Below are 20,484 nucleotides of genomic sequence, written 5' to 3'. Positions count from 1 at the left end.
GGGCCTGGCTTCCGCTAGCCGCCTAGAACTCTGCCTAGGATGCAGCAGGCCCAACGCGGGGGGCCAAGAACCGCAGGTCCGGGGCCAGGGTAGGGTGCGGGTGGAGAAATGAAGCGATTTGTGGGGAAAACCTTACCTTGTTTATAAGAGCTTTGAAATAGTCACGGAAAGGGAGAACCAGCTGGACGCAGCTTGCTGTCCGGTTTAAGATCTGTCCTCCTTTGCTCAGGGCCTCTGAGCCAGGCGCCCCTACCCAGCGAGGGGACACAAGTGAGTGGCTCCCAGAATTACCCGGAGCCTCCGCGTCCTCTTCTGTGAAATGGGACTGGCAGCACTTTCTTCCCACGGCCTGTCGCGGTTGCATTATCCCTTCCACGAAGGGCTGCTCGTGTCCACCCCAGGGACTCTGGGACCCCAGGAGAGACCCTCTTGCAGCTCACCAGAGGTCGGTCAGCGCATGGGGTAGAAGGTTTTCGTAGCATAAACCTCTCCTAGGAAGGGTGCGGGAGGGGAGGGACAGGAAGGCGAAATGAAGGGGCCCTAAGGGAAAATAAAGGAAAGAGTAACCAAAGGGGTGGGGGGTGGGACCCAGCCAGAGATGGGCTCAGAGAGGTTACGGGTGTGCTCCAGGTCACAGTGCAGCTGGAAGTTGGAAACCCACCCCTGTCTGGTGCCTGGGCACAGCCTCCCAGGCCCCTCAGGGGTGTGATGATTACCTGTGTCCCTGGGGTTTCTCTAGAGCACCTTGGGGTTCCTGTAAGGCAGGGCCTGTTTTCTCAGTCTGCGGGAGCCTGGCATGGGCCCTGGGAGCTGGTGAGTGCTGTTCAAAAGGTCATGCTTCCACCTTTTCGCTGCAAACACTAGCTCCCTGGGACCTGGTCTGGGATCTGCTGATTCATTTTCCTTACTCGATTTATGTTTGCAAAGTTCCCTGGTCTGCCTTCCAGACACTGATGCCTCTCTGGGAATTGTTTTCTAATACAGCTTTAAGGTGAGCAAGACAGGACCGACCTAGCCCTATGGCTGTGCCTACTGGCCACAGCCCTCCCTTGGCCCAGCCAGCAGTCTCTCCATCCCTCCCCGCTGCACCCCCAGAGGAGAAAAAATGTGGCTTAAAGACAGCACTGGCCTGGAGGGGGCTGGGTGCAAAGGTAAAGAAAGACAAGAGAGACCTCCATGACTTAAAAATGTAATAATCAAAGGCAAGGGAGGTAAAAGGAAGATGGGAGAAAACACTGTAGGTGCATATGGGCATCTTTCTCATCAGCGAGTTAAGTGGGCCGAAATAGGAATGTAGGCAGAGACTTGCAGTGTTCAAGGGAACCAGAAAGAACAAATCCAAGCCAGGCAGAGCGGGAGAAGAGCAGTGGGGAGAAGAGTCACTGCCAGCCTTCCAGTTCTGTCTCTCTCTGTCTCTGTTTTTCTGTCTGTCTCTCTATATATGACTTAAAGAAAACTCTTATTAAATATTACTTAAGGCCGAGCATGGTGGCTCCAGCCTGTAATCCCAGCACTTTGGGAGGCCAGGGTGGGAGGATCACATGAGCCCAGGAGTTCAAGAGCAGCCTGGGCAACATGGCAAGCTATGAGGCTGGAGCAAGGGTGCCAGAGTGAGACTATGTCTCAAAAATAAGTAAATAAATAAAATTTTTGTTTTACTTAACTTTTTTTTTTTTTAGATGGAGTCTCACTCTGTCACCCAGGCTGGAGTGCAGTGGCGCGATCTGTTGAGATGTAGTCTTGCTCTGTCGCCCAGGCTGGACTGCAGTAGCTCAATCTCGGTTCACTGCAACCTCTGCCTCCCAGTTCAAGCAATTCTCCTGCCTCAGCCTCCTGAGTAGCTGGGATGACAACACCTGGCTGATTTATATATTTTTTTAAGTAGAGATGGGGTTTCTCCATGTTGGCTAGGCTGGTCTCAAACTCCTGACCTCAGGCCATCCACCCACCTTGGCCTCCCCAAGTTCTGGGATTACAGGTGTGAGCCACTGTGCCTGGCCTTACTTAACTATCTTTTGAGGAGGTGGTGGGCCACTGAAGCTGGGACCCAGATCGGTGCTTCCACTGCTGGCTGTGGGTGAGATGCTGTCCCTGCTTTTGGGCTGTGAGCTCTCAGGATGTGGATGGTGCCTGGGGTTCACTGTCATATTCCAGGTGTCTGCACACAACAGGGGTGCTGGATGCATGAATGAGTGAAGGAATGAATGAACCCAAGACTTCTTTGTGTCTCAGGTTCCTCCTCTGTCAAATAAGAGTACCTGCTTCAAGGGGCTGTTGGGAGGATGACACTGATTCATTCATCTATTTATTCAATAAATGTGAAGTGCCTCCTGTGCCTGAGGCTCTGTTCTAGAGGCTAAGAACAAACGGTCAACAAGCATGTTCCCCACTGGTGTGGAGTCCCCACCCCCCGAGCAGGGTTTAAATGAGGAAAGACGGGTCTCAGGCACGTGGTCCAAGCTCAGCGACAGCAGCTGCTGGGATCGGGAGGTCACACGCAAGTTCTTGTGCAGCAGCTCAGGACCAGCCTGGGTGGGGTCGGCAGTGGAGGGGATATAGGATTCTTGGTCCCAACTCACAGGCTATCCAATGTCCCTCTGTGGTCATTCCCCTCACTGGGCCTCAGCTTTTCATCTGGAAAATGGGCTTGTAAGGACATCCATCTCTCAGTTTCTCCATAAATTGGTCTTGATCTTCTGAAGCAGACAAAGAAGTGACCTGTCTTCCCACTGGTAATCCTGGAGGGCTAAGGGTTGCATTCATGAAGGGAACGGGGAAATGTCCTCTCCTAGGGGAATGGCTAAAGTCCCCCTTCTGGTTAGTGGCAGAGCTGGGCTGAGACCCCTTGGCTAAGACAAGAGAGACCTCCATGACTTAAAAATATAATAATCAAAGGCAAGGGACGCCCTTGGGCTCCCCACCATGCACAGATCCTCTGTAATTGATCCCCCTTGAGACCTACCTCTGGGATGCCAGAGAATGCTCCAGAGTGTTTCCCAGAAATAAGGGAGTTCATGGTCAAGTCTGGGAACTCAGGTGAGCAGGGGTGGCAGAACCCCCCAGACCTTTAATCTCTAAGGGGAGGTGGGGAGAGTCTGCAGAGCTTCCCTGGTGGTGGAGCTGGGGTGGAGGGACTGGGCAGGGTGGAGGCAGGCCCCGTGGCCCCCCGTGTGGACCTCACTTTCCTCACCTTAGGAGAAGCTTCTGTCTGGAACAAGAGCCAGTGCTCTCCTGAGTGGTCGGCAGGCATCTCTGCAAAGCTCAATTTGGACCCAGACATTGATTTTGGCTCCCCTTGGCCTTGGAACCTGGGGGTGGGCAGCAGCAGGAGGGTCCTGAGGACAGACCCCAAGTCTCAGCCCATCACCCAAGGTTCTGCCCCTGCTTTGCTGGGTGATCTTGGACAAAGCCTCAGTTTTTCCCACTATGCATCGCAGCGACAGTTTCCTTTAGTGCTTGTCAAGCTGTGCCTCTCAGAGGCCTAGGAATGGGGTGTCAGGGAGGAGGCTCCTGAAGTGTGTCTGGGTTGGGGGTAGGGAGTCCAGACCTCATCCCAGCTCCACCCTGAGCAGCTCTGTCCGGGGTTTGGTACTTGGGGTTCTACATCTGTATTATCAGAACAATGTTTCACTGCCCCAAAAAGGTGGGGTTGAAAGACTACAGGGCTGGGTGGACTCTGGGCCAGCCCTGCTCCTCTGGGGCTCCCTGCACTGTGTTCCTCTTTGACCTGGTGGTTCAGGAGGACAAGTGCATTCACATCTATACAGCTGGCCCACCCAGAACCCAGCGGCATCCAGGAGCCATTCTCTGATCCAAGCCCATCATCCTGCACTAGCTAAGGCCTGGCCTGGATACAAGCAGAACCCACCGCACCCTGTCCTAGGGGAGCCAGTCCAAGCACTAACTGAAACCAGCCAGCTAGGCCCGGAGGAGAGATCCCAGGGCTGGTTCCTGGGCCCCCAGCACCTGGGAGAGGAGCTTCTTGGCTGTGCTGGAAGCCACACCTAGACCTTGACCCCAGGGATGCCCAGAGAACACATGTTCAGCAGGCTCCCCTGAGAGCAGAAGGGGCCACGCTTCAGAAACGGTGGAAAGATGAAAATCCAGCCTCTGCCTGCATCAGGACAATGAAATAAGATAATGAGTTAGATAGCATATCTGACCTACGAAGTGTGCAGCCATTTCCCCCAAAGCTCCTTGAGTGGAAAACACACACACACACACACACACACACACACACACACTCTCTCTCTCTCTCTCTCAAAGGGCTTTTTCTCTTCCCTCATTCAACATTCAACACAGAAGATTTCTGTGGTCCAGTGTATGGGGGTTTCTCACACACCAGGCAACAGACACCAGTTGGGTGTCCTCTAGTTCAATTCGATTTTGACACTGTCTACCTGGAGGTAGCATCAGATCCTCCGGGGTTGAGATCTCAGTCCCACAAGACTGCCCCCTCCCCCACTTCCCACTGACACCATCACAACTCTGGGTTTCCAAGGAGAATCGCTTGAACCTGGGAGGCAGAGGTTTCAGTGAGCTGAGATCACGCCATTGCACTCCAGCCTGAGTGATAGAGTGAGACTCCATCTCCAAAACAAACAAAAAAACAAACAAACAAATCTGGGCTTCCAGAGCTTCTGACTCACTAGCTGCAAACTGGGGTTCCCACAGCCTCCTCTTTGGGTTCAATTAATTTGCTAGAGCAGCTCACAGAACTCAGGGAAACATGTTTACCGGTTTATTATAAAAGATATTACAAAGGATACAGATGAAGGGATGTGTAGGGCGAGGTATGGGGGAAGGGGTGCGAAGCTTCCGGCCCTCCCCGGACGCCCACCCTCTGGGAGCCTCTGTGTGTTCAGCCATCCGGAAGCTCCCTAAACCCCGTCCTCTTGGGCCTTTCATGGAGGCTCCGTTGGATAATTGGATAGGCATGACTGAAGCATGGACAACTGTGTAGAAACATGGTTGGACAAAAAGGGCATGGTCTAGCATTAGCGCACAATCTAGCATTAGCGCACAATCTAGCATTAGCACATGATCTAGCATTAGCACATGGTCTAGCATTAGCACACGATATAGCATTAGCACACGGTTTAGCATTAGCGCACGATCTAGCATTAGCACATTATCTAGCATTAGCACATGGTCTAGCATTGGCGCAGAGTCTAACATTGGCGCACAGCCTAGCATTAGTGTACAGTCTAGCATTAGCGCATGGTCTAGCATTAGCACATGATCTAGCATTAGCACACGGTCTAGCATTGGTGTACAGTGTAGCATTGGCACACAGTCTAGCATTAGTGTACAGTCTAGCATTAGCGCACGGTCTAGCATTAGCACATGATCTAGCATTAGCACACGGTCTAGCATTGGTGCACAGTGTAGCATTGGCGCACAGTCTAGCATTAGTGTACAGTCTAGCATTAGCGCACGGTCTAGCATTAGCACATGATCTAGCATTAGCACATGGTCTAGCATTGGTGCACGGTCTAGCATTAGTGCACGATCTAGCATCAGCACAAGATCTAGCATTAGCACACGATCTAGCATTAGCGCACGGTCTAGCATTAGCACACGGTCTAGCATTAGCACACGATCTAGCATTAGCACACGGTCTAGCATTAGCACACGATCTAGCATTAGCACACGGTCTAGCATTAGCGCACGGTCTAGCATTAGCACATGGTCTAGCATTAGTGCATGATCTAGCATTAGCACAAGATCTAGCATTAGCGCACGATCTAGCATTAGCGCACGGTCTAGCATTAGCACACAGTCTAGCATTAGCGCACGGTCTAGCATTAGTGGGTGGGAAACTCACAAGGCCTGTCTGTGCAGATTCTTCTTGGCTTCTCCCTGCAGCATTCCTTCCTCCAGGGTATGGGGCAGGACTCCTAAAATGGGGATCTTGTGACCTACAATTAGACACAAGGTAGGTCAGAGAATTTATGGCCAGACAGAAAGGCAGGGGAAGATTCTTGCCTTGGGGAGAAAAAGGTGCAGGTGAAAGGAGGGCAGGAGAAGATCAGAGAGAGAGAGAGAGACATTCTGTTTTCTGAGGCCTGCTCCTGAGGCCTAAAACACCCCAACATTATAACAAGCGCTATGGGAGTTATGAGCCAGGAATCATGGATGGACATATATATATTTGGTATGATATCACACCCCTGAAATTCGAAACCCTTGGAGTGGCTGAGGGGGATGGACACTTTCCCCCTGGCAGTGGGAGAGGGGTCTGGACTCTCCTCCTGGAGGGTGAGTTGGCACTAAGACCCCAGCACACCCGCCCTTGGATTCAGTTTGTCTACTTCTAGAAAACAGGAAAGGCTTAGAGACATGAACAAAGGGTTCAAGTTCGAGGATAGTCATCTCTGCCCATCTCAGAGCCCCGAGTGGCACACTTGCCCCCCAGCCTTGAGCAGGGGCATCTGGTGTCCCTGGAGGAAGAAACACGCCCCACAGCCATTAAAGGTGCTGCTGTTGGCTGGGTGCAGTGGCTCACACCTGTAATCCCAGCACTTTTGGAGGCCAAGGTGGGCAGATCACGAGGTCAGGAGCTTGAGACCAGCCTGGCCACATAGTGAGACCCCATCTTTACTAAAAATACAAAAAAAAAAAAAAAATTAGCCAGGCATGGTGGCATGTTCCTGTAATCCCAGCTACTCAGGAGGCTGAGGCAGGAGAATTTCTTGAACTGGGGAGGCAGAGTTTGAAGTGAGCCGAGACGGCGCCACTGCACTCCAGCCTGGGTGATAGAGTGAGACTCCATCTCAAAAAAAAAAAAAAAAAAAAAGATGCTGGTGTCAGATCAGGCACTGTGGCTCACACATGTAATCCCAGAACTTTGAGAGGCCAAGGCAGGTGGATCGCTTGAGCCCAGGATTTCAAGACAAGCCTGGGTAACATAGGGAGACCCCATCTCCACAAAAAAATTAGCTGAATGTGGTGGCATGCACCTGTGGTCCCAGCTACTTGGGAAGCAGAGGCAGGAGGATGGCTTCAGCCCAAGAAGTTGAGGCTGCAGTGAGCCACGATCGTGCCACTGCTCTCCAGCCTCGGTGACAGAGCAAGACCCTGTCTCAAAGAAAAAAAAAATGCTGGTGTCAGACAGAGGTCAGCACACCCTTCAGTGGACCGTGAGCCGAGTTAATGGGGTAGGCTGGGATTTTATTTATTTATTTTTGAGATGGAGTTTCACTCTTGTTGCCCAGGCTGGAGTGCAATGGCACCATCTCAGCTCACTGGAACCTCCGCCTCCCAGGTTCAAGCAATTCTCTTGCCTCAGCTTCCAGAGTAGCTGGGATTACAGGTGCCTGCCACCAGGCCCAGCTAACTTTTTGTATTTTTAGTAGAGACGGGGTTTCACCATGTTGGTCAGGCTGGTTTCAAACTCCTGACCTCAGGAGATCCACCCGCCTCAGCCTCCCAAAGTGCTGGAATTACAGGCGTGAGCCACCGTGCCTGGCCTGGATTTTAAACAAAATAGAAAACATTAGAGAGTGGCCTCCCAGGAAGGGCCAGGGTTTCGTGGACTGCTGGTCTCAGGTGTGTGCGTGTGGATGCCATCAGACATGAAGTGTTCTAGATGGGGGACAGGCCAGGTGTGGCAGGTGTGGGAGGGGGTTGGGGTAGCCCAGGACTCCTGTACAGGAGAGGCCTCCTGGTCTCTGACATCCTTGCCCAGGGCTCCCTGTTCCCAGGAGAGTGGGGAGCCTTGTCTTTGAGCCAGACAGACCCGGCTAAATCCCCAGCACTGCTACTTACTGGCCAGGAGGTGCTTCCATTTCCCACTTGGAGAATGGGGGAACCGCGTTCTCCACCTCAGAGGCTCGGTTGCAGATGACACGGTTTGCTCTCCAGCCCCTGGCACACACTGATGGCAGCTGGTAGATGACTGCACCTGCATCTGGCCTGGCTGTACTAGGCAGCTCCTTCACCCAGCCCGCTGCTCCCTCACCCAGCCCGCAGCTCCCTCACCCAGCCCGCTGCTCCGAGCTTGACCAGGCACTATGGTTACCTCTCAGGCACCAGGTGCCCTCCCGGCTGAGCTTTCCTGGCCCGAGGAGGCCACTTACTCCTGCCTCTCACAAGGGGGATGCGTGTGGAGACCCCAGGGAGGCAGAGAGGATGCAGCCCCTGGCTGTGCTGGGGTTTTTCTACTTACAAAGCTCCTGGTGCATTCGCTTCAGGCTCTGTGCCGAGGCAGCCCGAGCTGGGCAGGAACCACAGCTGCACTGCTCTTTGGCTGAGAGACTTTAGTCACGACCGTTTCCCTCTCTGAGCACCGGCTTCCTTGTTTAGAACAGAACAGGGATCCACGGTGAAGACCCCTGCTCCCAGGTGGGATGGCGTCATGTACCTCAAACCCCATGGGAGCTTCCTCTTTTGCACACCAGCACCAGCCAGTAGAGCAAGAGCATTAATGCCCCAGGGATAACCCTCTACCACAGAGACGGAGCCCATCCAGGTGGGACACAGGGAGCCGAGACTGAGCCCAGGCGCCCACCGCAGAGATTGCTCATCAGGGCCACTCTCTGGCTCCCCTCCTCCGGGCTCACCTTCCCACGTCCTCACTCAGGCGTCCTGGGATCATCTGTAACAAATGATGTGTCCCCAAATCCTTGTCTGCTTTCAGGGACCCAAACTCTGCCAGGGTTCCACACTGGCTGCAGGACTTGAGCAGGTGTTCTCCACCTTCTGGATTTGAGTGTCCTGATCTGTAAAATGGGGACAAAAGTCCTAACTCATGAAGTCATTAAAGGAGACATGGCATGTGCACATGCAAAGTGATGCACAGTCAAAATGCCAGTCAATTGCAAAGGGGAATGCAAATCGTGGGAAGAAACCGGAGCTCGCCTGGCTGAGGAAGGGCTGCTGGCAGCCTGTCCAGACATAGCAAACCACTGCCGAGGGAGACCCTGGCAGGGTCGGATCACTTAGCAATGGAAGAAGAGACAACTGACAAAAAAGACAACGCAACAGAGGTTTTCAAAGAGAACAATTTAAGCACCAGAAGATTTAAGAACCCTTAGGAAAATTAATGAGGCCCTAGAAGATTTCTGCTGATACGCTATAATTTTGTCGTAAAAATTGTGTCACACATACCTAATCTACAGTGGACTTATTTATTCATTGTTGTTTCTAAAACTCAGTGTATACTTGCTATTATAGCTTCCTTTTTGGGGGGAGGGGGGTTGGGACAGAGTCTTCCTCTCTCACCCAGGCTGGAGTGCAGTGGCGTGATCTCAGCTCACTGCAACCTCTGCCTGTCAGGTTCAAGCGATTCTCGGCCTCAGCCTCCCCAGTAGCTGGGATTACAGGTGCCCGCCACCACGCCCGGCTAATTTTTGTATTTTCATTAGAGATGAAGTTTCTCCATGTTGGCCAGGCTGGTCTCAAACTCCTGACCACAGGTCATCCACCCGCCACAGCCTCCCAAAGTGCTGTGATTACATGTGTGAGCCACTGCACTGGGCCACATTTTGTTAAATATACATCTGGCTGGACGTGGTGGCTCACACTTGTAATCTCAGCACTTTGAGAGGCCAAAGTGGGAGGATCCCTTGAAGCCAGGAGTTCAAGACCAGCCTGGGCAACATGGAGAAACCCCATTTCTACAAAAAATACAAAAATACAAAAATTAACTGGGTGTGGGGGTGTGTGCCTATAGTCTCAGCTACTTGGGAGTGTGAGGTGGGAGGATTGCTTGAGCGAGGGAGGGAGAGATAGCAATGAGGTTGCACCATTGCACTTCAGCCTGGATGACTGAGTGAGACCCTGTCTTAAAGCAAATAAGCAAATAAAAAAGGCTACATTTATTTTTCATATTTTTATTTCATTTTTCAAGATCAAGTGCCAAGTAGGCCTTTTCTCCATTATTTCTTTCAAATACAGGCCTCTCTTTTAATAAAGTGGCCAATTCCTGGTGCCCATCATCCCTGCCAACCCCATGGACCATCCCTGCATGTCACAGAGTGGGCGTGAGCTCCACGTGGGGAGTGACCTCGTCGGATCACGCTCACTGAGGCACACAGCTGGGCACACAGCAGGACCGGAGAATATTTGCTGAATGAGTGAATGCATCAGGAAGCTATGGTGCCAGTGTTACCAGCGGTTAAAGTAAAACTTCAGACAAGTTAAATTTGATGGAGTTTAATTGGAAAAAAAAAAAAGAAATGATTCACAAATCGGGCAGCCTCCAGAATCACAGCAGATTCAGAGAGACTCCAGGGGTTCCTCATGGTCAGAACAAATTTATAGACAAAAAAGTAAAGTGATGTACAGGAATTGGAGGTGAGGTACAGAAACAGTGAGATTGGTTGCAGCTCGGCATTTGCATTAGTTGAACGCAGTTTGAACGCTCAGTAGTCTGTGAGTGGTTGAAGTATGGCCGCTGAGACTGGCCAACACTCAGCCATTATTGTAGGTGCATACTACTAAGTTGGGTTTTCATTTTGTCTGCCTGTTAAGCCAGCTTATGGTTCATCCACAAGGACTCAAATACAGAGGTAGGGAGTCCCTTCTTAGGCCATATTTAGTTTGCTTTAACAATTCCCCTCTTTTGGTCAGCCTCTCAATTTAGAGAGATTGACCGAAACTTTAGGCATTGATGCCACTCTCTGTCACCATCCTAAAGACTTATTTGGTCTCAGTGTGGAATTCACAAGTCTTCTTTAGTTTTAGTATGGAGTCTCACACGTCTTCTTTGGTGTTAATATGGAGTTCACAAGTTGCAGCTTTGTATCAGCTAAATGATTCTTTATGTTCTTTTTGACCTGGTTGGAAAGAGACCATTTAACTCTTAATGGATGGCTGCATACAAAACATTTAAGACTTGAGAGGATACAGTGTATCAGGGTGACGATTATTATGACTATCAAGAGGATACTATCAAAATGCCAAGGCGTACTCCTTAATAAGAGTGCTTATGAAACCAACCGAACCAAATTAGCCAAGTGAAGGTTCAGACAATATAGGCAGTTCAACAGTGTTAGGGTCTAATTGGTCATTATCCTCGTTTAGAGTATGATAGCGATTAAGGACCATGGTTTGTTGTAAAGTGGCCTGACTTAAAGAGTTACTCATTTTCATTGTTACACTGGTAATACAAGTCATAATAACTTGGGAACCTACTAGAAGAATTATAAGGATGAGAAGCCCTTGGAAAACCCAAGCTTGCCATCCACCCTTAGGATGCCTGCAAACCGTTAGTTGCTCTTATAAACATGTCATGGGCTCCTTTCTCTTGACAGATGTCTTTAATGTATTTGGTGGCAGTGTCTAAGGAAACGGCAGTATCAGCACCTTTTAATTAAGCTTCCTGTAGTAACAAAATCAGGTAAGAGATCAGTACAACATTCAGTTTTGTTTAACACCAAACCTAGGCTTTCAGCTTGAGCAAAGAGATCTGAGGTTGCACGACGTTCCAGTAAGTGTTTTTGTTGAATACGTGTGTTGTCATCTACCTTTTTTTTTTTTTTGAGACGGAGTCTCACTCTGTTGCCCAGGCTGGAGTGCAATGGCATTATCTTGGCTCACTGCAACCACCACCTCCTGGGTTCAAGCGATTCTACTGCCTCAGCCTCCCAAGTAGCTGGGATTACAGGCATGAGCCACCACGCCCAGCTAATTTTTGTATTTTTAGTAGAGATGGGGTTTCATCATGTTGGCCAGGCTGGTCTCAAACTTCTGACCTCAAGAGATCTACCCACCTCGGCCTCCCAAAATGCTGGGATTACAGGCGTGAGCCACCACGCCCAGCCCTGTCGTCTACCTTTCTGAGAGTAGCTTCTACCCATCTGAAACCCTGGGAGGTCTGATTGATTACAAAATCCAAGACTTTTTCCCAATTTACGAATTAGCTTTAAATTCCATACAACTGGTATCTCACTACCACCAAGAGTGCTCCCCCAGGGGCCCCACTGGAATCTTTTCTCAGTAGAAACTGGCTTATCCTCGAATATTTCAAGGCTAGTGCTAATTTCAGTTATTGATCATTTTGGCCTCCAATCGTAAGGGCCATTATGAGAATTTTCAGGGGAAGCTATTTGAAAGGCAGGAGTAAGCCGGGCCACATAACAAGAACCGAACCAACGAGGAGGCAGAACAGGATATGCAGACTCTTCACAGACCCAGTATAGACCCTCGGGGATTGGAAAAGAGGGCCACCTAGCTGCATTTGGGCAGAGATCAGTCAGATTTGTTCGACCATAAATCTGCATACCTCCTGAACAACGTCCAGTGGGAAATTTACTTTTCTGTGGCCCCTTTATAGCATGCTGTAAGGGTATATAACCATATCTAGTAAAAAAGAGACTGTACTGATTTAATCCAGTTACATTATACAAGCAATCACTTGTATCGACATAAGTAATTCCCAAATCTTGAGTGCCTGATGTCTGGAAGCACAATATATCTTTTGCTGGCATCACTTGGATTTTTTTTTGAGACAAAGTTTCGCTCTTGTTGCCGAGGCTGGAGTGGAGTGTAATGGCACGATCTCAGCTCACTGCAACCCTGTCTCCCAGGTTCAAGTGATTCTCCTACCTCAGCCTCCCCGGTAGCTGGGATTACAGGCGCCTACCACCATGCCTGGCTAATTTTTGTATTTTTAGTAGAGATGGGGTTTCACCATGTTGGCCAGGCTGGTCTTGAATTCCTGACCTCAGTTGATCCACCTGCCTCAGCCTCCCAAAGTGCTGGGATTACAGACGTGAGCCACTGCACCCAGCCTTGGATTGGTTTTTTGTATTTGGTAATGATCGAGTTATCAATTGAAAAAGTTAGAGTGTTGTTTTTAGTGAGTGTAGGAAGCAAGTAGCAGTGATGTTTAGAATATCAAGAATAACTTTCTGTTCTTCCCCTGGAGTTTCAGGTAACTCTCATTGGGAACGCGGAGGGGCACTGGCACCAGGGGAATAATTTCCTGCTGTTTTTGGAATTAGCCCACAAACCCAGCAATTACTCTGGTTTTGTGCTACAGCGTAAACTTGAGCTAAAGCCATCCACTGACTATGGTGCCATGGCTTTGCCTGTAGGGAAAAGGACAAGATTAGGGCAGAAGATGAGGAAAACAGAAAAGCACGAGGCTTCCCTGATGACAGAGAAGCCTTGGTCCATGCTCTTGGGAAAGCTGCCAAAACTAGGGTGCTGTCTGCTTCTGAGGAGAGACTTCCTTGGTCAGCTTTACTGTAAAGTCTCCAACAGGTGTACAGTTTCAGAAGTCTAAAGGGGCCCTTTTGTTTGTTTGTTTTTTGTCGCCCAGGCTGGAGTGCAGTGGCGCGATCTCGGCTCACTGCAAGCTCTGCCTCCCGGGTTCACGCTATTCTCCTGCCTCAGTCTCCTGAGTAGCTGGTACTACAGGTGCCCGCCACCACGCCCGGCTAATTTTTTGTATTTTTAGTAGAGACGGGGTTTCACCGTGTTAGCCAGGATGGTCTCTATCTCCTGACCTCGTGATCCGCCCACCTCAGCCTCTCAAAGTGCTGGGATTACAGGCATGAGCCACCGCGCCCGGCCTGAAGGAGCCCTTTTGAGTCATGAGACGTGAACCCAAGATTCAAGGCCCTGAAGCTTCACTGCAGTATGGGTGGTGAGAAGAGCTTGGTATGGTCCCTTCCAATGAGGTTGAAGAGCGGTCTTCCTCTGATGTCGTTTCCAGAAGACCCAGTCTCCAGGTTCCAGATCGTGGAGGATTTGATTGTCCTCAGTTGGTGGATCTGGAAAAGCTTCCTATACCTGGTGGAAGTATACTTTGGTATAATACATTAAAGCCTTGTAGTATTTAGTCATATCAGAGCTTAAGAGATCAGGAGAAGCATGAAGTGCTATTATTAGGGACATAGGCCTTCCAGTGACTATTTCGTAAGGCGTCAATTTATGTTTTCCAATGGGAGTGGATCTGATTGCAATTCAAGTTATTACCTTTGGCCAAGGCAACCCAATTGATTCAGTTAACTTTGCCAATTTCAGTTTTAATATGCCATTTGTTCTTTCAACCTTTCCTGAAGACTGAGGGTGATAGGGATAATGGTAATTGCTCCCTGTCAGTAACACCTTATTGAACTGCTTTATAACTTGCACAGTAAAATGAGTTCCTGTATTGCTGGAGATTTTTAGAGGGATCCCCCATAAAGAAAAGCCATTTTAAAATAATTTCTTAGCTATGGTCACAGCATCAGCTTTCCTATATGGGAAGGCCTCTATCCAACCAGAAAACATGCAAACTATTACAGGAACATACTGATACCCCATTGCGGGTCACAACTGAATTAAGTCCACCTGTAAATGCTCAAATGGTTCATCAGGTGGTGGAAATATACGACCTGAAGTTTTGATTGTTTTTCCAGGACTATGAGTTTGACAAGTCAAACATTGATTATAAACCATTTTAGCAATTTTGGAACAGTCACCCCACCAGTATTTTTTCATAATTTGGATCATTTTGTCTGTTCCATGATGAGTGGTGGGGTGCAGAGTTTGCAACAATGGAAGCTTCAAAGACTCAGAAAGGACCAAGCGGCTGTCTGGGCCCTCTGTGAGTCTGTGCATCACATTAAATTTACATCCTTTTAGATACCCATTTTGCTTTTCCAAATCAGGTGCACTGTACTGTTTACTAAATAGGTCATCATAAGGAAGTTGGCTTGGCTTAATGCAATGGAGGTCATTCAGATTGCATATCTTAACAGCTTCAGCACTAGCTGATTTAGCATAAAAATCTGCTAAAGCATTCCCCTGATATTTGGGTTCAGTTCTACAAGTATGAGCTTCAATCTTAGTAACAACAGTCTACAATGGTAACAGGATAGCAGAAAGGGGCTCATTTACTTGGGATCCATTTTTGATGGAGGTCCCACTAGAGGTAAGAAACCCTCGTAGTTTCCATATCATGCCAAAATCATGTACTACTCCGAAAGCATATCTACTAGCTGTATAAATATTTACTGACTTGTCCTTAGCTATATGACAAACTTGGGTTAAGGACAAAAAGCTCTGCAGGTTGGGCTGACTTAAATTGAGGAAGAGTTTCCTTCTCTATTAACTCATTTTGGGTGGTAACAGCATATTCTGCCTGGTATTTTCCTTCTGAGATTTTAGGATAGGACCCATCAACCAAAAGTATTAATTCAGGATTATCCAGTGCGGTATCTCGTAAATCAGCATGAGGGGCCGCTATTTCTGACGCTACACTTACACAATTGAGGTCTTCACCGTCGTCAGGCAGAGGTAACAGAGAAGCAGGGTTAAGTAGATTACAGCATTTTAGATAAAGATTAGGAGATAGCAGTAATTCATAAGATGTTAGTTTACTTACTGAAAAATGCTGGGTTTGGTTGGAATTTAACAGGCTTTCCACAGCATGTGAGATTTGCAAATTAAGTTCACTTCCTAAAACCAGATCTGATGAAGCTTCTACCAGCTCGGCAGTTGCTGCTACTGCTTTTAAACAGTTAGAATATGCCTTAGAGTCTGGGCCTAATTGCAGGCTATCGTATGCAATGGACCTATGTTTAGCACCATGTGCTTGTGTAAGGACTCCTAATGCCTGATTGTCACACTGATGAGCAAACAAGGTGAAAGGCTTAGGGTATTTTGGAAGTCCTAAAGCTGGGGGCTGTTGTAAGGCCAACTTCATTTGGCTAAAAGCCTGCTTATGACTATCTTCCCAAGGTAAAGGCTCTGGTACAGCATTTTTCGTGAGTTCATACAATGGAGAAGCTATTAAGGAAAAATTCGGAACCCAGGATCTGCAATATCCTGTAAGTCCAAGAAATCCTTTTAATTGTCTTTTGGTTTCAGGTCAAAGAAAACTTTGAATAGTTTTTATCCTCCCAGGTGAGAGGAAATCCCTTTGGCAATCAAGTCACGTCCCAAATAGTGGACTTTTTCTTTTGAAAACTGAAGTTTTTCCATTGATGCCTTGTGACCTTTACGTGCAAGTTGCTGTAAAAGGTAAACTGAGTCCATTTCAGAGCACTCCTTAGTGGGAGAGCATAACAATAAGTCATCTACATACTGAATGAGAGTAGAATTTTGAGGAAATTGTAGTGTTATTAAGTCCTGATGCAATGCCTGGGAAAAATATGAAGTGGCTTTGGTAAACCCTAGCGGCTTTACAGCCCAGGTGTATTGCCTGTTTTTCCAAGTAAAGGCAAACAAGTATTGACTTTTTTTTTCTTTTCTTTTTTTTTTTTTGAGTCAGAGTTTCGCTGTTGTTGCCCAGGCTACAATGCAATGGCATGGTCTTTGCTCATTGCAACCTCTGCCTCCTTGGTTCAAGTAATTCTCCTTCCTCAGCCTCCCGAGTAGCTGGCATTACTGGTGTCTGTCACCATGCCTGACTACTTTTTGTATTTTTAGTAGAGATGGGGTTTCACCACGTTGGTCAGGCTGGTCTCGAGCTCCTGGCCTCAGGTGATTCGCCTGCCTCAGCCTTCAAAAGTGCTGGGATTACAGGCATGAGCCACTAAGCTTTCTTTATGAACTGGAATGCTAAAGAAGGCTGAGCAGAGATCTATTACTGTGGACCACTTGGAACTAATTGGTACATTAGATAATAAAGTATCAGGATTTGGAACTACAGGAATCTTGATATTACAATTTTATTAATTGCCCATAAATCTTGAACAAATCTCTAGCCTCGTCCATTTGGTTTTTTAACTGGAGGATTGGAGTGTTACAAGGGCTGGTGCATGGGATTATGAGTCTTTATTTAATTAAATACAATTGGTGAGAGCCCTTGAACTGCTTCAGGTTTTAGAGGATATTGGGATAATTTCGGCAAAGGTTTAGAATGATCTGTTTGTACTTTTATAGGTTCCAAACTTTTAATTCTTACCATATCAGTTGGGGAAGAGGCCCAAAAACATTTAGATATTTTTGAAAGATCAGGGGTATTACAGGCCTGAGTTTCAATCTTACAGATTTCTGTCTGTAGACAGCATAACAATTCTAGTCCAGGAGAATCAGGAAACTCTAAGATTATTTCTCCTAAGAAAAATTTTATGTGCCCTTTTAGCTTTGAAAGTAAATCTCGCCCTAACAAGTTTACTGGGGGAGTATAACATAGTAAAAAAGTGTTTTTCTGAAAAGGGGCCCAAAGTTAATTGGATTGGTTCAGATACGGGAACCTCTTGAACTTGATTTGAAACCCCCACCACAGAAATGACCTTTTTACTCTGAGGGATTTGTTGGCTTATTAAAGCGGGGTTTATGGTAGAGTAGCCCCCATATCCCCGAGGACTGTACACAACTCCCCATTTATTTTAACCTGTTTCTCCACGTTGATTTTTTTTTTTTTTTTTTTCTTGAGACGGAGTCTCGCTCTGTCGCCCAGGCTGGAGTGCAGTGGCGCAATCTCGGCTCACTGCAAGCTCCGCCTCCCGGGTTCACTCCATTCTCCCGCCTCAGCCTCTCCGAGTAGCTGGGACTACAGGCGCCCACCACCACGCCCGTCTAATTTTTTTATTATTATTATTTTTAGTAGAGACGGGGTTTCACCGTGGTCTCGATCTCCTGACCTCGTGATCCGCCCGCCTCGGCCTCCCAAAGTGCTGGGATTACAAGCGTGAGCCACCGCGCCCGGCCGGTCTCCACGCTGATTTAAAGGTATGGAGAGCAATCTACTGGAGAATCCCTTGGAACCTCATCAAGGTTGATTATTATCAGGAGGCCTAAGGTCTCTTGGGCTCCCTCTAGTGGTGAAACAGTTTGGCCGAAAGGGAGGCTCATCGGTGGACTGATGAAAAAGCGGACAATCCCTTTTCCAGTGCCCTGGTTGTTTGCAATACAGGCAGACATCTTGGGGTAGAACTTCTTGTTCTAGGACCTCTTGATTGTGATTTAAAATGAGAAGGAGGCAGAGCGTGGTGGCTCACGCCTGTAATCCCAGCAATTTGGGAGGCCAAGGCGGGCGGATATTTTGAGGTCAGGAGTTCGAGACCAGCCTGGCCAACATGGTGAAAACCTGTCTGTACTAAAAATGCAAAAATTAGCTGGGCACGGTGGCACGCACCTGTAATCCCAGCTACCTGGGAGGCGGAGGCATGAGAATCGCTTGAACCTGGGAGGTGGAGGTTGCAGTGAGCTGAGATCTTGCCACTGCACTCCAGCCTGGGTGACAGAGCAAAACTCCGTCTCGAAATAAATAAATAAAATGATTGATCCCTTGGGTCCCGGTCCCTGTAACTGTTATAACTGAAGGGCCATAAGCTTATTAGCCTTTTGAGTTTTTTCTTGCTCTAGAGTCCCCTCAAAATGTTCAGCTAAGGCCAACAATTTAGTCATATCTGTAACTTCCTATCCCAACGTATGTATTTTAATTAAATTGCTGAGTTCGGGATGGAGTCCATTTACAAAGAGAGCACTTAATGCCGTTTCAGTCCTTGCAGGGAATACTTCTTGCTGTACTTGGATCCCAGAATGTTTCACAAACCGCATTTCTGAGTTCTATAATCTGAAACTGAAATCTTTTTTTGTTTGTTTACAAGATTGTATGATGGACCAGTCAATTTTTTGTGGAAAAATTTTAGGAATTGAATTTAAAAGGGTTTCAGCAATTTTTCCAGCGACTTTTGGTCCTTCTTGTGAGGAGCTTTTGGAGGGGTCTTTAATATCCTCCTCAGGTTTGTCCCATTCTGCTGCTGCCATCCATTTCCGAGCTTTACCAGGCCCCAATATCATGGGAATACATTAGTCAAGGTCAGGAAGTCCTGGATCATAAGCTCCTATGAGGATTCTAAATTCCTCAGTAAATTTTTGAGGATTTTCTCTTGGATCAAGGAAGTCCCTCACAATGGCTCTAAGCTCAGTTTTAGACCATGGAGTGAAAGTAGTTATAGCAGGCAGGCATGACTGGTCAGAAAGTCTCACTTTGTAAGGTGCCTGTCTAACTTAATTTTTTTTAATAATCTTCAGGGTGAAAGGCTAATATATATATATATTTTATTTTTTATTTTTTTGAGACAGAGTTTCACTCTGTCACCCAAGCTGGAGTGCAGTGGTATGATCTCGGCTCACTGCAACCTCTGCCTCCTGGGTTCAAGCAGTTTCTCCTGCCTCAGCCTCCCGAGTAGCTGGGATTACAGGCGTGCAGCACCACACCCAGCTAATTTTGTATTTTTAGTAGAGATGAGGTTTCACCATATTGGCCAGGCTGGTCTCAAACTCCTGATCTCAGGTGATCCACCCACCTCGGCCTCCCAAAGTGCTGGGATTATAGGCATGAGCCACCATGCCTGGCCTGAAAGGGTAATTTAGCAAAAAGGTTAGTGGACTCAGAGTATGTAAGTAGAGAAGGATAAAGAGAAGGAACAGTCGGGATGAGGTCAGTCACAGTACAGTCCTCTTTCATCATGTCCTTAGTCTGTTGCTTAAGCTTTTCATTGCTTTTTGCAAAGAATCTTTTAAGGAGTCAATTTTTGATTCATTTACTCTTGTAGGGGCCTCTGCATACCAATAAAAGAATACACATCCCACTGTTTCGTGGTCTTTTTCATTCCCCCTTTTCTAATATGCCTCATAAATAAACAATTTTATCCAAATTAAAACTTCCCCATTGCAGCCATCTTAATTCTAAGTTTTCTTTAGTTAGGTTAACCCATTTTTCTAAAAATGCACAAGTTCTGGGCCCATAATTTTTATGCATAAAATTAGCTGGAGTCCCAGAATGTAGAGTCCCAGACTCCTTGGATTGAGAGGTGTGGACGGCAAGCCACCCAGGTGCCGAGGCAAGAGACCGAGGGCACGAGCTGTTCCAGTGTAATAAAATATATAAGAATAGTTATACTAGATATAGTCATAGATATGATTATATATGAATATCATTAATCATTAGTTTGTAGCAATTACTCTTTATTCCAATATTATACTAATCCTTGCTCTACAATCATAACCTAGGAAAAACCAGGCCATACAGAGATAGGAGCTGAGGGGACACAGTGAGAAGTGACCAGAAGACAACAGTGTGAGCCTTCTGTTATGCCTGGACAGGGCCACCAGAGGGCTCCTTGGTCTAGTGGTAATGCCAGCGTCTGGGAAGATGCCCATTGCCAAGTGGACCGTGGTCTAGCAGTAGCATCAGTGTCAAGGAAAAACACCCGCTACTTAGCAGACTGGGAAAGGGAGTCTCCCTTTCCCTGGGGGAGTTTAGAGAAGACTCTACTCCTCCACCTCTTGTGGAGAGCCTGACATCAGTCAGGCCTGCCCGCAGTTATCCAGAGGCCTAACCGTCTCCCTGTGATGCTGTGCTTCAGTGGTCACGCTCCTAGTCCGCCTTCATGTTCCATCCTGTACACCTGGCTCTGCCTTTTAGATAGCAGTAGCAAATTAGTGAAAGTAATAAAAGTCTCTGATAAGCCGAAATAATGGCATAAGCTGTCTCTTTCTCTCTCTCCCCTCTCTCTCTCTCTCTCTGCCTTGGCTTCCAGGCAGGGAAGGGCCCCGTGTCCAGTGGACACATGACCCATGTGACCTTAC

General features: G+C 47.9%; 1 protein-coding gene across 3 annotated transcripts in view; it reads right to left on the bottom strand.

Annotated features, from left to right (window-relative positions):
• Window positions 1-20,484, bottom strand: part of GBGT1 (globoside alpha-1,3-N-acetylgalactosaminyltransferase 1 (FORS blood group)) — a 50,936-nt gene that overhangs the window by 13,442 nt on the left and 17,010 nt on the right. Inside the window, exons 5-10 of one of the 3 annotated variants that reach the window (XM_055270536.2) lie at window positions 8,565-8,723; window positions 7,771-8,298; window positions 5,828-5,921; window positions 3,191-4,955; window positions 441-2,746; window positions 137-249 (exon numbers count right to left, since the gene is read on the bottom strand). The gene's annotated coding sequence lies outside the window, so the exon portion shown is untranslated. Of the gene's footprint in view, window positions 1-136; window positions 250-440; window positions 2,747-3,190; window positions 4,956-5,827; window positions 6,604-7,770; window positions 8,299-8,564; window positions 8,724-20,484 lie in introns of all 3 variants that reach the window. The other 2 variants (XM_055270537.2, XM_055270538.2) reach the window with 2 other exon arrangements.

Source organism: Symphalangus syndactylus, chromosome 3 (genome assembly GCF_028878055.3).
Source record: "Symphalangus syndactylus isolate Jambi chromosome 3, NHGRI_mSymSyn1-v2.1_pri, whole genome shotgun sequence".
NCBI lineage: Eukaryota > Metazoa > Chordata > Mammalia > Primates > Hylobatidae > Symphalangus > Symphalangus syndactylus.
This window is presented reverse-complemented; position numbering and strand designations above follow the sequence as displayed.